Source organism: Scyliorhinus canicula, chromosome 11, assembly GCF_902713615.1.
Source record: "Scyliorhinus canicula chromosome 11, sScyCan1.1, whole genome shotgun sequence".
In the NCBI taxonomy this organism is placed as follows: domain Eukaryota; kingdom Metazoa; phylum Chordata; class Chondrichthyes; order Carcharhiniformes; family Scyliorhinidae; genus Scyliorhinus; species Scyliorhinus canicula.
Window position 1 is genome coordinate 33,758,940 of NC_052156.1, and position 17,595 is coordinate 33,776,534.

Here is a 17,595-nt window from a genome sequence, read left to right on the forward strand (position 1 = left end):
ACCAGCGTTTGTGTGTATGTTGGCAGAGGTTCACAACCCATCCTGCCACTGCAGCCTGCATGGGTGGGTGCAGCCATGTCGGTTGCACCGAGGGCTGTGCTGCCCATCGGAGGTGGGGGGGGGGGGGGGGGGGGGGGGGTACTCACCCTGGCTGCCCTGACAAGTTCATTGACCTTTTTGTGACACTGGACACCTGTCCTTGCTGTCACGGCCACGGCACTGACAGCCTCTGCCACCTCCCTCCACAGGCGCCGGCTGAGGCGTGGTGCGAACCTGCGGCCGTGTCTGGGGAACAGGGCCTCCCTCCTTTGCTCCACTGTGTCCAGGTGCGCCTCGATGTCCCGCTCCTGGAACCTTGGCGTTGCGCGGCGGGCGACCATTTTGGCTGGTCTCCGGGGGGGGTGGGGGGGGGGGGGGGCGTCTTTTGTGCTGCGATGCCGCGCGGTGTCAGTAATGGGTGATGCCATCGCGAATGGCGTCACTCTGCTGCTAGCCTATTCCCGGCCGGGGGGTCCGATTCTGGAGTAATTTGCGCCGTTTTTGCCGCCGGGTTCAGGCTATCGTGCCAATTCACGGAGAATCCCACCCCTGGTTAATTTGACCTTTTGGTGAGGTTGGTCGCCTGTTACACTGGCAACTAAATATAAAGCACTCGCGAGGGAAACTGAACAGGTCAACCTACCATAAATTCTGTTCGATTTATCCAAATTGGTTCCTCCTTTACTGCCCTGAAGAAAGGGCTTTATATATTCCTTTTTAGTATAGATGTTCTAAGAGGTCAGGTCACCAGAATTTAGCAGTATGGATGGCCTTAAAAACGAAAGAAAGCACACCCACAGGAGAATACAGAATTTGATGGTCCTCAATGTCCCTACTTCTAAAATGGCTGTGGATAATAAATGTCATGTGTAACGGAGGCACTCCTGCCGGGAAAGATCCAGGTTAGACCTTTAACTTGTGCTGATCTCAGCTGAAGTTCGACAATTTGCCTCAGTATCGCTGGAGTAGGGAGGGGGAAATCAAATAGGACGCTCAATTCTAGTTGCTCCAGTGACCTCTTTGAACATAAAATCCCCACATTGCAGAAGGAGGCCACTTGGCCCATCGAGTCTGCGCCAACCCTCTGAGAGAGCAGCCTGCCTTAGCCCACTCCCCCCCGCCCTATCCCCATAACCCTGCCTATCTTTGGACTGTGGCAGGAAACCGGAGCACCAGGAGTTAACCCACGTAGACATGTGTGCAAACTCCACACAGATAAATTACCCAAGGCTGGGATTGAACCTGGGTCCCTGGCGCTGTGAGGTAGCAGTGCTAACCACAGTCTAATAACCTACTCAGTGACTGGGTTCACATGGAACAAATAAGAACAACCAAGAGGATAGCAGTTGCTAGCAACCCGGGCAAATGAGAAGTGGATGGATAAACGAGCATGAGACGGAAAATTGAGAAGGAAACAAAAAGAAAAATTTGGCAATCGGCAAGGAATTCGCCCAACTGGCAGCTTACAAAATTGTGAATCACTGAATATTTATACATAGAATACGACTGGATTGGGTTGGTCACAAATTTAAGCCAGAAGTTCAGGTTGATTGAATTGGGTCAGGTCAAATAAAGTTCCTTTAACTTGATATTCAGTTAAACTAGGATTGTTTGTGAAGCAAGTATTTACATTTCCTCAGCTGGGAATCTGCTATTCTTGCTGAAGAAGCTAAATTACAAAAGCCAAAGTTGGCAGAAATGACCATGTGAAGCGCAGATATAACTCAGCTGAGAATATTTGAGGTACGTGCAACTCTGTTGATGCAATAGCTTTCCTAACAGGCTAAGAGAGCACATTTTTTATTACTTGAAACTCATCCTTGGTGAAGCAAAAGTATTTGCTGCCTTCTGCAGTCTGATTAAAAGTGGAGCAAAATGTCTAACTGCAGCCCTTCTGTCACAATAACTGAACAAGGGTTAGGTTTTTTCAGAATGGGATGTTAAAATAATGAAAAAGAATAACAGCTTGATTGTATGTAAACAGTTGAAGCCTACCTAGATAAAGCATATGCTTTATTTTTAAGACAGTTCAACTATAATGATGTACATAATTGCCTGTTATCTGCTTTAGCTTGGCTTCCCAATCAACAAAGAAATAAATAGGGCTAATTTTAACTACAAATGGGTGTTTGACAAGTGCAAGGTGAGTAGAAAACTCATGTGTTGAGGTATATTATCAGTCTGTTTAAACTGCCTGTCTCAATAACAAGAAGCCATTCCAGGTCGAAAATGGCTCTCGGCTTCTTGACAAATGGCTGGCTCTTGGTACCTGCACCTCTTCCCCCCCCCCCCCCTCCCCCCCCTCCCCCCCCCCTCCTCCCCCCCTCCTCCCCCCCCCTCCCCCCCTCCTCCCCCCCCCCCTCCTCCCCCCCCCCCCTCCTCCCCCCCCCCCCCCTCCTCCCCCCCCCCCCCTCCTCCTCCCCCCCCCCCCCCCTCCTCCTCCCCCCCCCCCCCCCTCCTCCCCCCCGACTCCACAGCCTGACAAATAAGGAAAACGGGTCCAGGGAGCATCTTGAAGGACAAAACAGGGAGGAGTCTTGGGCAGGGGACAATTTTGTTGTGGGGAATGGGGAAACATTCTTACTACTCCTGACTTCAAACAGGAAAGGAAAATCTTACCCGATTGGCCTTCTGCACATTCCCGGAGTTTCCCAGCTTTCTTTAGCCTGGTAGGAAAGCCATTGCATCAACAGAGTTAAAAGTATAATTGGGGGATGATAACCTCATTAAACCTAATAGTATTATCATGATCGATTTAAAGGACTCCAGAAGACCTGGGCAGGTGGATTATCTGCCAGTGCAGAGATCACAGATGGTATGATCTAGGTGGCTTGTGAGCAAGTAAGTAAACTATATTTTAAACTGCCAATCAGCCTGGTTGCCACAGGGTGGGAGGGTTAAAATCCACCCCATCAATTCCAATTTTAACCTGATGTTCAAGCCCTATTAACTCCCGGTGCACATTTCTGCTTCTCCACACTAAGTACTGCCTGAACCCAGTACGGTTGGCACAGCAGTTGCCAGTGAGAACTTATACGACTTGTCTATAAGTATATTAAGGGGAAAAGGATACCGGGGAAGAGTAGGGCCCATTAGGGACCAATGTGTGTGTGGAGCCAGAGGACATTGGGAGGGTGTTAAACGAGTGCTTAAACATCTGCCTTCACTCGGGAGACAGATGATGTTGGTACAGAATTCGGGGAGAGGGGCTGCGAGGTTCTTGAATAGTTTGACATAGGGAGGGAGTGAGGTGGTTTTGGAGGTTCAGAAGTGGACAAATCCCCCGATATGGATGAGTTGTATCCCAGGCTGCTATGGGAGGCAAGGAAGGAAATGTCAGGGGATCTGACCCAATTTTTTATTTCCTCTCTGCCACAGGGGAGGTGCCCGATGATTGGAGGATGGCTAATGTAGTTCTACTTTTCAAGAAAGGTGATGGAGAAAAACCAAGGAATTACAGACCAATGAGTCTCACATCGGTGGGAAGAAAACTGTTCGAGAAAATTCTGAAGGAGAAAATCTATCTCCACTTGGAGAGGCAAGGTTTGATCAGCGATAGTCAGCATGGCTTTGTCAGACGGACGTCATGCCTAACAAGTTTGATTGAATTTTTTAAGGAGGTGATTGAGTGTATCGATGAGGGTAGCGCAGTTGATGTAGTTTGGATTTTCCGAGGTGATCGCGTGTGTGGATGGGGTAGTGCTTTTGATGTTGTTTATATGGATTTCAGCAAAGCCTTTCACGAGATCAATGAATGACAGGACACTAGGAAGCTCAAGGGAATAGAAGGATCTTGGGGTGCTTGTCCACAGATCCCTGAAGGTGACAGGACAGGTGAATAGGGTAGTTAAGGCATAAGGGACAATTGCCTTTATCAATCATGGCGGAGATTATAAGAACAGAGAGGTCATGTTGGAACTGTACAAAACTTTGGTTAGGCCATCGCTGGAGTACTGTGTGCAGGGCAGGCAGTGGAGTAGTGGTATTGTCGCTGGACCAGTGACTCAGGGTAATAATCCTCTGGGACCTGGGTTCGAATCCCACCTTGGCAGATAGTAAAATTTGATAATCAATAAAACCTGGAATTAGAAGTCTAATGATGACCACAAAACCATTAGGGCCTCTTCTGGAGTGCTTTACTGGAAGCTGCTGAGGAAATTAATGATATGTAGGGGGCTGGGGGCATGGGCACCTTATGGTTCAGCATGCAGGATCCCCAGCCAGAGAAGCCCAATGATTTTTTTTTCTTGGGGGAGCATTCCTGCATCTTTTGACCACAAGGAAGTATTAAAAGAACAACGCTCCTGTGCCACTTTCAATCCTAATCCTGGGTTACACCAGCTTTGACTGAGACCTCCAGTATGGTGTCCAATTTAAATATTGACCAATTCAAATAGCATTGGCATCCAAAATATGCCATTGGAACACAACAATTGAATATTTGTGTGACCCCCCCCCCTCCCCTTTCTGCATACCATGGCTGTCTGTAGTGTTCCCAATCACGTAATGATCTGAGAGTTAAAATGGTAAAGGGGCAAAATCTGTAGGAAGGCAGTGGGAAACGCTTAACCACCACTTTAACCTCTGGCACCTACCAAGTGGCAAGGTTACACATGAGCTACTAAAGAGCTGGAACACTTTCCAGGCTGCATTAAAGAAACAATCATGATTCGTGTTGGCATAAATCAGTGTAAAAAGAGTAAACTTGAGCAAAGTTCCAGTTATGGCAATTGTGGCAGATTTTTCCAATTTTAATTCTCATAGCACCAGAAAGAATAACAGAAATTCCATGTCATCTCATGGCCACCTTTTAATGTATTGATTCACATATTCCTTTAAACTGGTACTTAGAGGACCTCAACACATGATTCATTTTAAAATAATGTCTGGAATTCATGGATGGATTTCCACTGCGCGCATTGGGAACTCAAATCGGTGTAAGGGCGCCTCCTGGAGGAGGTTTCATTCCTTTGGGTTTTCAGTAGTCTTCCAGTTATATTGCCATTTTAGCATTGATGTTAACCCAAAATCACTTTGCATGGATGCAAAAGTGGCAGCATAAATACAGCCCAAGTCTAATTATCCCTTTGCTGCACAACTCTGCAATTAACTGAGAAAATTATAGCACTTGATCTGTGGCAATATTTTACTTCATAGGTCATAACGTTTGTGCCAATAACTCTGCATTTATAAATCTAATGTTTCATTTTTTACAGATGTTTCCGTTAAATTCATTTATTCCAACAGTATATCAAACTGTAAAATAGAAAATGTTTCCATTAATGAGAGAACTAGGATTATTTATTTAACTATTGGCAAGCTGTCCACTTTACACAAAGCACATATAACCCTTAACAAAAACAATGCAGCCAGCGGATGTTCTCACCATCGTTATTATGACTATTGCTAGTGATGGTGTTAAATATCCTCCTGCTAGAGGATAAACAAGCCCTTTTCATTACAATCATGTTATGAATGAAACAACCGACCTTTCTGAACTGCAAAGATAATTGTCATTGACAATGACAGTAGATTTTGAAACCAACATGCATTAAAATAGTTCTAAAAGCATTTGCACATACACATTGAAGTTTAATTGCACATAAAATCAATGAACAATGTCAAGAAGTATATTTGTCATCAATGTGGTATGATGTGCAAGAATTTAAGAATGCATATCTTAAACTACTGTCGAACAGGATATGATGTATTAATCCCATGACTTGTCGTCAAGCAGATGTACTATACTTAGCTCCCAGCAAGCAGTCTCAGCTTCACATATTATTGGTTTGCTAATCCTTACGTATTTGTGTCAAAGAGAAGAAGAACGTAACATGGTGGTAGGGTGGAAGCACAGTATTTGAAGGATTGACTGAACAAGGTACTACCCTCAGCCCCTTCACATCATGCAGAAGTATAGACCTGGTATGAAAGTTAAATAACTATCAAAGGACACCTCACAGTGAAAACAATAATGGGAACGGGACAAGGGATGTTAAAAAGACAAGCCTTCTGGTGGCACGGTGGTGCAGTGGTTAGCACTGCTGCCTCACAGCGCTGAGGACCCAGGTTTGATCCCGGCCTCGGGTCACTGTCCATGTGGAGTTTGCACATTCTTCCCATGTCTGCGTCGATCTCACCCCCACAACCCAAAGATGTGCAGCAGATGGATTGGCTACACTAAATTGCCCCTTAATTGGGAAAAAAAGGATAGCCATTGAGGGCCAAAGGGATCAAAAGGATCAGGGGGTAAGTGGGAAGAGTTTATTGAGTTGCATGATCAGCCACGATCATCATGAATGGTGGAGCAGGTTCGAAGGGCTGAATGGCCTCCTCCTGTTCCTATTTTCTCTGTTTCTATGAGGCAGCCAACTTTGGGACCTGGTAAAGTTTTCCAAGTCTGGGAGCGTTTATATTGTTAAAAATTTACCTGCTGCAATGTTTAAGCACAAACAGAATTTAAAAAACAGAATGCAGGTGGTCCATTTTCAGTAGAACTCCACAGACAGGAGTATTCATCACTGCTGAACCTAATTATGGCAGACTGGGCTGGGAAGAAGAATCTATCCACTCATAGTTCCTAACAGCTAAAAAGAAAAGCCAGTAAAATACTTTTTCACTGTTTGCTTTCACTTTGGAAGTCTTACAGCCATTTTCCTGTAAAATCACTGTTTTGTGAGAAGAGCATAATCTAACCTGCACATCCTGAGACTCTATGGAGCAATTTAGAGTTAAACAAGGTGTGGTGAATGTACTTCACCCAATGCATGAGCTGTCTGTACTGTCTGTATCATGATGTGACCGATGACCTGGAAGTGATGATACGGGCTACTTCCAGGTACTGTACTGGAACCCCGGTGGGCTCTGCCTCTGGCTCCGCCCTCACCGGGGCCATATATAGTCCGGCCACCTGTGGGTGGCACTCATTTGTACAGCCGGCTCTGGCAGGCGAGGTCATGGATATTAAAGCCTAATGTTCACTCGTTCTCACAGTCTCGCAGTGAATTGACGGTATCACAATTTGATATCCATCGACAGCATCATGGAAGCCGCTCTAAAGCCAGATAAGCTCGAACTCGACGTGCGCGCGTCAGAAGCCAAGGGGATCTTTGGACATTGGCTCCACTGCTTCGAGACCTACCTCGACTCCTTCACAACGCCTCCCACTGAAACCATCAAGCTGCGACTCCTCCACGCTCGAGTGAGCCATCGAATTTCTGTGATGATCGAGAAAGCGGCCACGTATGAGGCGGCGGTCGCAACCCTCAAGGCACATTTCGTAAAGCCTGTAAACGAGGTGTAAGCCCGACATCTCCTCATGACTCGCCATCAACGTGCTGGGGAATCGCTAGATGAGTATCTGGGAAAACTGACCACACTCGCGAGGAACTGCAGCTACCGGGATGTGACCGCGGAGGAACACATGAACCTACAGATCCGGGACACCGAAGTGACTGGGGTCCGATCGAACTACATCACGCAGCGCTTGCTGGAAATCGGGACCACTGACCTGCGGGACACGGTAAAGCTAGCTACCTTGTTAGAGGTGGCCTACCAGAACCTCAGTGCGTTCCCCGAGGACCCGGCGAACCCCTTGTGGACGCCATCGTCACGACCCTCGTCGGACCCGACTATGTCGCGGGCCTGTGCCGCGTAGCTGCCAGTCCAGCCCCGGGAACCACAGTGCTACTTCTGCGGCCAGGGTCAACACCCCCGGCAGCGTTGCCCAGCCCGCACAGCGACGTGCAGCGACACGCAGCGCAGTGACACTTCGCCAGAGTCAGTCTGAGCTGACCTAAATCCCAGAAATCGAACACTCACCAGGCCCAACCCGTGGACTCACAGGCCCGCAGACCCCGCAACGTGGCTGCGTGCCTGCCCGGAACGCCCCCTTCAGACACGTCATCAGCTTCGTGCGACTTGTGGGGGCCGCCATCTTGCCTGTCGACTCCAACACCGACTGACACGTGCGACCGATGGGGGCGGCCATCTTGGCGGCCATCTTCGACCCGGCCCGACACGTGCGACTTGTGGGGGCGGCCATCTTGGTTGCCATCTTCGACCCAGCTGACACGTGCGACTCATGGGGGTCGCCATTTTGTGACCCCGACACCACCGACTACGCTGGCTACCCATAGCTGGGCGCAGTTACCCTCGACCAATCGCAACCGAAGCACTTGAAAAACTCAATGATGGTCATCCGGATCAATGGGCACGAGAAACCCCTGCCTTTTCGACTCCGGGAACACGGAGAGCTTTGTCCACCCCGATACGGTAAGGCGTGCTCCCTTCCCATATACCCCGCATCCCAAACCATCTCCCTTGTCTCCGGATCCCATTCTGTCCAGATCCGGTGGTACTGTATCACTAACCTCGCGATGCGGGGCGCCGAGTACGCCCGTTTTAAGCTGTACGTCCTCCCTCACCTCTGCGCCCCCCTACTGCTTGGATTAGACTTCCAATGCAGTCACCGAAGTCTGATGCTACAATTCGGCGGACCCTTAACCCCCTCACGGTATGCAGCCTCGCATCCCTCAAGGTGTCCCCCCCCCCTTCGCTCTTTGCGAACCTCACTACCGACTGTAAGCCCATCACCACCAGGAGCAAGTGGTATAGTTCCCAAGATATGGCCTTTATCAAGTTGAGGTCCAGTGACTGTTGAGTGAAGGGATTATCGAGGCCAGCAACAGCCCCTGGAGAGCGCAAGTGGTGGTCGTCCGGACCAGGGAAAAGAACCAGATGGATGTAGACTACAGCCAGACCATTAACCGATTCACGCAACTGGATGTGTACCCCCTCTCCCGCATCGCGGAGATGGTCAACCAGATCGCACAGTACCGTGTGTTCTCAACGGTCGATCTGAAGTCGGCCTACCACCAGCTCCCAATCCGCCCGGAAGAACGCCAGTCCACTGCCTTTGAAGCAGTTGGCCGACTCTTCCACTTCTTCAGGGTCCCCTTTGGCGTCACCAACGGGGTCTCGGTTTTTCAGAGAACGATGGACTGAATGGTGGACCAGTACGGTTTGCAGGCTACTTACCCGTACTTGGACAGTGTCACCATCTGCGGCCATGATTAGCAGGACCTTGACGCCAACCTTCAGAGGTTCCTCCAGGCCGCCCAATCGCTGAACCTCATGTACAACAAAGAAAATGAAGAATGGAGTCCTAGGGACCGACCCGACCGTATGCGCCCCCTCACAGAACTCCCCCCTCCCCACAGCCTCAAGGCCCTCAAACGATGCCTGGGGCTGTTCTCCTACTATGCCCAGTGGGTCCCCAACTATGCGGACAAAGCCCGCCCATTTATTCAAACCAACACTTTTCCCCTGACGGCTGAGGCCCGCTCGGCCTTCAGCCGCATCAAGGCTGACATCACCAAGGCCGCTATGCACACGGTGGACAAGTCCGTCCCCTTTCAGGTAGAGAGCGATGCGTCAGATGTCGCACTGGCCGCCACACTCAACCAGGCGGGCAGACCAGTAGCATTCTTTTCTAGAACCCTCCACGCTTCCGAGATCCAACATTCCTCGGTCGAAAAGGAAGCGCAAACCATAGCGGTAGCCGTGCGGCACTGGAGGCACTACCTAGCCGGTAGGAGGTTCACCCTTGTCACCGACCAGCGGTCGGTCGCCTTCATGTTTGACAACGCACAACGGGGCAAAATAAAAAATGATAAAAGCCTGAGGTGGAGGATCGAACTCTCCACCTACAATTACGATATCAAGTATCGTCCTGGGAAGCTCAACGAGCCCCCAGATTCCCTGTCCCGCGGCACTTGCGCCAGCGCGCAGGATGACTGACTTCGGGCTATCCACAATGACCTCTGTCGCCCGGGGTTCACGCAGCCTACCCACTTTGTTAAGGCACGCAATCTGCCTTTCTCCACTGAGGAGGCCAAGGCCATGACCACGGACTGCCAGGTCTCCGCGGAGTGCAAACCCCACTTCTACCAGCCAGACAAGGCCCGCCTGGTAAAGGCCTCCCGGCCCTTTGAGCACCTGAGCATGGACCTCAAAGGGCCCCTCCCCTCAACCAACCGTAATATATACTTCTAACCGTCGTCGACAAGTACTCCCGTTTCCCCTTCACAGTCCCCTGACCACGGCCACTGTGATAAAGGCACTGCACAGCATCTTCACACTGTTCGGTTTCCCTGCTTACGTCCACAGCGACCGGGGCACATCGTTCATGAGCGATAAGCTGCGTCAGTACCTGCTCAGCAAAGGCATCGCCTCGAGCAGGACGACGAGCTATAACCTACAGGGAAAGGGGCAGATGGAGAGGGAGAACGCAACGGTACGGAAGGCCATCCTTCTGGCCCTCAGGTCTAGAAGTCTCCAGACCCCCCCCCCCCCCTCCCCTGCTGGCAGGAGGTCCTCCCCGATGACCTGCACTCCATCAGTTCACTCCTCTGCACAGCCACGGACAAGACTTCTCACGACCGCTTGTTTCTCTTCCCTTGGAAGTCCATCTCCGGGGTCTTGCTTCCATCTTGGCTGACAACTCCGGGGGCACATGAGGAGCCATAAGATTAACCCCCTGGTCGAGAGGGTCCAGCTGCTGCACGCCAACCCCCAATACGCCTACATTGTGGGCAGCACGGTAGCATAGTGGTTAGCACAATGGCTTCACAGCTCCAGGGTCCCAGGTTCGATTCACGGCTTGGGTCACTGTCTGTGCGGAGTCTGCACATTCTCCCTGTGTGGGTTTCCTCCGGGTGCTCCGGTTTCCTCCCACAGTCCAAAGATGTGCAGGTTAGGTGGATTGGCCATGCTAAATTCCCCTTAGTATCCAAAATTGCCCTTAGTGTTGGGTGGGGTTACTGGGTTATGGGGATAGGGTGGAGGTGTGGGCTTGGGTAGGGTGCTCTTTGCAAGGGCCGGTGCAGACTCGATGGGCCGAATGGCCTCCTTCTGCACTGTAAATTCTATGAAATCGCGCACCAGGACGGACGGCACGATACGGTCTCCCTACGAGATCTAGCGCCAGCTGGTTCCCCTGCCAACGCACCCCTCCCTGCTGCCTACAGCCATCCTTGCGCCCCCCCGGATCTCCTGTCTTGGCCTGCGCCGGCACTACCATCACCCCCTTGCCTACCCCCACCCCAAACCGCCTCCAACACGTCGGACTGAGGCTTAAGCTCCAGACACAACATCCCTGGAGTCACCATCTGCAACGACCGTGCCCGCCGCATTGCAGAGTTGAGGAGGTCTAAATGATCGATTTGGCCTCCAGACAGACTGAATCTCCAATTGACCCCACGTCACCCCCAATGGACTTGATTTTTTTTAACAGGGGGTGAATGTGGTGAATGTACTTCACCTAATGCATGAGCTGTCTGTACAATAGGTGACCCATGACCTGGAAGTGATGATACAGGCTACTTCCAGGTACTGTACTGGAACCCCGGTGGGCTCCGCCTCTGGCTCCGCCCTCACCGGGACCATATATAGACCGGCCACCTGTGGGTGGCACTCATTTGTACAGCCGACCCTGGCAGGCGAGGTCATGGACATTAAGGCCTAATGTTCACTCATTTTCACGGTCTCACAGTGAATTAACGGTATCACACAAGGGAAAATCAAAAAGAGTACAATAGCACCACCAATGCAATCAAGCAATAACCTATGACCAGCTGAGGCATTGGACACTAAACGTACTGCAACTTAGAATAAAAGCAAATTACTGCGGATGCTGGAATCTGAAACGAAAGAGAAAATGCTGCAAAATTTCAGCAAGTCTAGAAGCATCTGTAGGGAGAGAAAGGAGCTAGGGCAGGATTCTCCTCTACCCGGCGGGGCGGGGGGTCCCGGCGGGATGGAGTGGCGTGAACCACTCCGGCGTCGGGCCGCCCCAAAGGTGTGGAATCCTCCGCACCTTTAGGGGCCAAGCCTCAGCTTTAGGGGCTAGGCCCGCACCGGAGTGGTGAGCATGACACGGCACCAAAATAGTCATCAATGTAGAATTGATGACCACATTAATGACTATTTTGGTGCCGCGTCATGCTCTCGCTCGGACCTGGAAAAATTCATCAACTTCGCTTCCATTTTCCACCCCTCCATCACTTTCACCTGGCCCATCTCAGACACTTCCCTTCCCTTCCTTGATCTTTCTGTCTCCATTTCCGGCAATAGACTAGCCACTAATATCCACTACAAGCCCACTGACTCCCACAGCTATCTGGACTACAGCTCTTCGCACACTACACCCTGTAAGGACTCCATCCCTTTCCCTCAACTCCTTCGCCTCCGCCGCATTTATTCCGACGATGCCACTTTCCAAAATGGTGCCTCGCAAATGTGTTCCTTCTTCCTCGACCGTGATTTCCCACCTAAAGTTGGGGACAGGGCCCTCAAAAGTGTGTCATCCATCCTCCGTGCCACTACCCTCGCCCCCTCCACTCCCTCCCAGATCAAGGATAGAGTCCCCCTCGTTCTCACATTTCATCCCACAGCCTCCGTATGCAAAGCATAATCCTCCGCCATTTTTGTCAACTCCAGCGTGATGCCACCACCAAACACGTCTTCTCTTCAATCCCTCTGTCAGCATTCCACGGAAACCGTTCCCTCTGAGACAATCTAGTCCACTCCTCCACCATACCCAGTACCTCTCCCATCACCCATGGCACCTTCCCCTGCAATCGCAGAAGGTGTAACACCTGCCCCTTTACCTCTTCCATGCTCAACATCCCAGGCCCAAAACACTCATTCCAGGTTAAGCAGCGTTTCACTTGCATCTCTTCCAATTTGGTCTACAGCATTCTCTGCTCCCAATGTGGTCTCCTCTATATCGGAGAGACCAAACGCAGACTGGGTGATCGCTTTGCTGAGCATCTTCGGTCTGAGCAGAATTAGGACCCTGACCTTCCTGTTGCTTGCCATTTTAACAAAAGACCCAGCTCCCATGCCCACATGTCTGTCCTTGGCCTGCTGCATTGTTCTCGTGAAGTGCAACGCAAACTGGAGGAACAACATCTCATCTTGCGGTTAGGCACACTACAGCCTTCCAGCCTGAACATCGAATTCAACAGCTTCAGATGATCAGCTCTACCCCACCTCGACCTATTTGTTTTCTTTTCATTTTAACTGTCTTTTACTATTTATTTTTTTCTTAATAAACATTTAATCCCCCCCCCCCCCAATCTTATCCACCTTTCCTTCACCTTTCTCCTCTTTGCTTCCCCTTCCCCTCCCCCGACATCTACAGTTCATCCTCTGATGTTAGTTTTGCTGCTCTTTGACCTTTCACATCTTTGGTCCTCTCTGGGAATTGCCATTAACACTCTTTCCCCGTGGTTTCTGTGGCCATTAGCACCCGGTTTTCCTGGGTTTCTATGGCTATGACTCATCTTTTATTCTCACTCCACAGTATAAATATTTCCCACTTTCTCTGTCTGTTAGCTTTGACAAAGAATCATCGGACTCGAAACGTTAGCTCTTTTCTCTCCCTACAGATGCTGCCAGACTTGCTGAGATTTTCCAGCATTTTCTCTTTCGCTGCAACGTAGAGTCCCTTTAATTCAGACTGTCCCTTTAATTTGTCCCTTAGTTTATTTGATTTTGTTCACTGAGTTATTTGTGTTTACCCCAAATAGTTGGAGCTGCAGCATGAGTTCAAGGCTGGTGAGTCACTGCGTTAAGATGCCAAGGCCACAAATAAGACGGGCGAAGGCCCCTGATGACTGGACCCTGGGTAGTGGCAGATCAACAACTGCTGGAGACCTCGATGGACCAATTGGACCCAACCCCTTTCCTCGAGAGACCATGAGGAGAGGAAGACCCCCTTTGTGACTGAGGAGACAAGTTAATCATATGGTCACAGGAAATTAGAAACAGGTGCTCCGCCAATTGAACTCTGCTATCTAGCTGATTAAAGACGGGAACTAAGCCCTCAATGTTATCTGGGTGGATCTGGAATATCGTCCATGAACATGCATTGCAAATTTTGTTCCTTTCATTTAAATTTTGCCATTAATGTTTATCAAGATATGATGCCAGTGGAATGCAGGATCCCGTTTTTATAACCGTTGTGTAGTCCGCGTGTTTGAATCTAACATCACACTAAGTTAAGATGAGATGTGGTAGAGGTGTTCAAAATCTTCTGGGGTCTGGAGAGAGCTCATTTTGCTTCATGTTGACAAATGTAAGGTTATCCATTTTGGTAGGAATAACAGCAAAAGGGATTATTATTTAAATGATAAAATATTAAAACATGCTGCTGTGCAGAGGGACCTGGGTGTCCTCGTGCATGAGTCGCAAAACATTGGTTTATAGGTGCAACAGGTGATTAAGAAGGCAAATGGAGTTTTGTCTTTCATTGCTAGAGGGATGGGGTTTAAGACTAGGGAGGTTATGCTGCAACTGTATAAGGTTAGTGAGGTCACACCTGGAGTATTTTGTTCAGTTTTGGTCTCCCTGCCTGAGAAAGGATGTACTGGCGCTGGAGGGTGTGCAGAGGAGATTCACTAGGTTAATCCCAGAGTTGAAGGGGTTGGATTTGGAATTTCGAAGGATGCGCGGGGGGGGGGGGGGAGACTTATAGAAACATATAAAATTATGAAGGGAATAGATAGGATAGATGTGGGGAGGTTGTTTCCACTGGCGGGTGACAGCAGAACTAGGGGGCATAGCCTCAAAATAAGGGGAAGTAGATTTAGGACTGAATTTAGAAGGAACTTCTTCACCCAAAGAGTTGTAAATCCATGGCATTCCCTGCCCAGTAAAGCAGTTGAGGCTCCTTCATTAAATGTTTTAAAGATAAAGATTAATAGCATTTTGAAGAATAAAGGGTTATGATGTTCGGATGGGAAAGTGGAGCTGAGTCCACAAAAGATCAGCCATGATCTCCCTGAATGGCAGAGCAGGCTTGAAGTGCCAGATGTCCTACTCCTGCTCCTAGTTCTTACGTTCTTATTGTTCATTATATTTTCTTGTTCACGGTATCATTAATCATAAATCGAAAGGAGTTCCCTCACAACTCCCCTGGTGATTCAGTGGGATTATCTGACTTTCACTTGAGCCATGCAGACCAGGAATTTCCGAATGGATGTCATCTTTGCTCCTTGCTGAATTAACTGATCCAAACTCAGGTGACAGGAGAGGCACTGCAATTTTGGACATCGGATAAGGAGTGTAAGGTATGTCATCCTTCTGGCTGGCTTGTTCACATTCAAGATCCTTGGCTCTGTGACAAATAGTCAGTACCTTGAGAAATGTGTGAGACGATCGATAAACAAAAGAAAGCCTTCTTCATTGTCGTTCTTTTAATGTTATATTGATAAAACTCATGAAATGAGAATGGGGTTGGTCATCTGCCATATGATGGGGCCTCAAATTTTCCTGCACTTATAATCAAGTAAACGTCATATCAAGATTTTGGTGATATAGCACAGGACTCCAAGTCAAAAGAACAAAACAGTTTAGCACATTTTGACCTCAAGGACTTGTCCCTGAGAAGAAGTAATTACAATTACAATGGTTTGTTCCTCATACTTTCCATCTGCAATTAGATTAATGCTAGTGCGTGTGATTGATGAAATCATTGCCCCAGTGTGACGATTTATATTAGAAATCCAGTGGTTGGATTATGAGTAAGTGGTCTGCAGAATTGGCTCAATTTATTTGAATTGATTTTTCTCATAAGCATACTTGGAACAAATAGTGAGGGAGAGCATCCTGTGTGGGTGTGAGTGTACTTTATAATGTTTCTCTTATGCATAATCTGTTCTCCATACAAATTAGTTCAACGTTTTTTCAAAAAATTGCAGTTGGTAATAGTTGCAGTAGTTTTAGAAAGCCGATTTAAATTTACGGAGAAGGAATATGTCACTAGTTGGTGTGAATACATCAGCTTACGTCCGACTGCATCTCTTGCCACTGGGAGCAGTACCACAACCTTAATAAACACTGATGTGATGGGATCATTTTGAGGCAATGGTGTAGTGATATTGTCACTGGACTAGTAATCCAGCAACCCACTAAATTGCTCTGGGGACTCGGGTTCAATTCCCACCTGGTATATTGTGCTCCGTTTTGGTCTCCTTACCTGAGAAAGGACGTACTGGCGCTGCTGGAGGGTGTGCAGAGGAGATTCACTGGGTTAATCCCAGAGCTGAAGGGGTCGGATTATGAGGAGAGGTTGAGTAGACTGAGACTGTATTCGTTGGAATTTAGAAGGATGCGGGGGGGGGATCCTATAGAAACATATAAAATTATGAAGGGAATAGATAGGAAAGATGCGGGCAGGTTGTTTCCACTGGCTGGTGAAAGCAGAACTGGGGGGCATAGCCTCAAAATAAGGGGAAGTGTTAACAATTGAATTCAATAAAAATCTGGAAATAAAAGTCGAATAATGACCACAAAATCACACCCGATTTCATCTGTTTCGCTAATGTCCTTTAGGGAAGGAAATCTGCCATCCTTACCTTGTCTGGCCTACAGGTGACTCCAGATCCACAGCAATATGGTTGACTCTTAAATGCCAGGATAAAAGTAAATTACTGCGGGTGCTGGTAACTGAAACAAAAACAGAAAATATTGGGAGCGATCTATTGGCCGTGCCTGGCAGATGCCGGGAGATCCTTCTTCTGGGACCTACCTCATTGGCACGCTTCGCAAGATCTTGTTGCAATCTGAATCCCACCCATTGTGGACGGGATCGGTATTTGGCAAATACACATATTAGAGTGAGGCAGCTGGTCTGATGTACCGAGGCCCTGGGATCTAACCCCTTTGCCTTGGAGACCTTACGTGCTGTTTGGTACTGGGAGGGGTCTCCCAGGGGATCGGAGGCTCCAGGTGGTTGCCCTCTGGGCAGGGTGGCACCATGACACTGCTGGTACAACCCAGGCACCTTGGCACAGCCAGTCTGGGCACCCTGGCAGTGCCACCTGGGTGCCAGCCTGACACTGTCAAGGTGCCCAGGTAGCACTTGCAGCTGGCAACGGCACTGCAAGGATGCCAGGCTGGCATTTCACCCATACTCAGGATTGGGCCCGGAGGTGCCCTATCCATGTGACGTGGGGTGTGGAGGAGCCCGATGACCCCTTATTACTGAGAATGGTCTGGAGGTTGCATCGAATGAGGGGGTTTGTGAGATTGGGACACCATCTAAAAATGGTGTCCTGACCTCCTCCTCAACTGAGGAGTTCTGGAAAGCGGAGCACCTCAGTGCAGGAAATGCAGCCCTGCTGAGACTCCGGATTACAACAAAGTTCTGTCAGATGGCGTGGTCTTTCCCAGTGCTCCGAGTAGTGCCGGGATACACCCGACTATGCGTGCTCGACATGGGACTCTGTTGCAATGCGATTAGATTGAACCCATTGGACAATCTCTGCAGGTCTGACAGCATCTGTGGAGAAAGAAGGCTGCCAACGTTTTGAGTCTGGGTGAATATTTCTCAAAGCATTGACAAAGAGTCAACCAGGCTCGAAACATTAGCTGCCTTCACTCGGAAATACCCTCTGAAATGTCCAAACAAGCCATTCAATACAAGGATGATTAGCCCAGTGATGCCCCCATCCCATGATTAATAAAAAAGAAATTCTGCCATTGCTG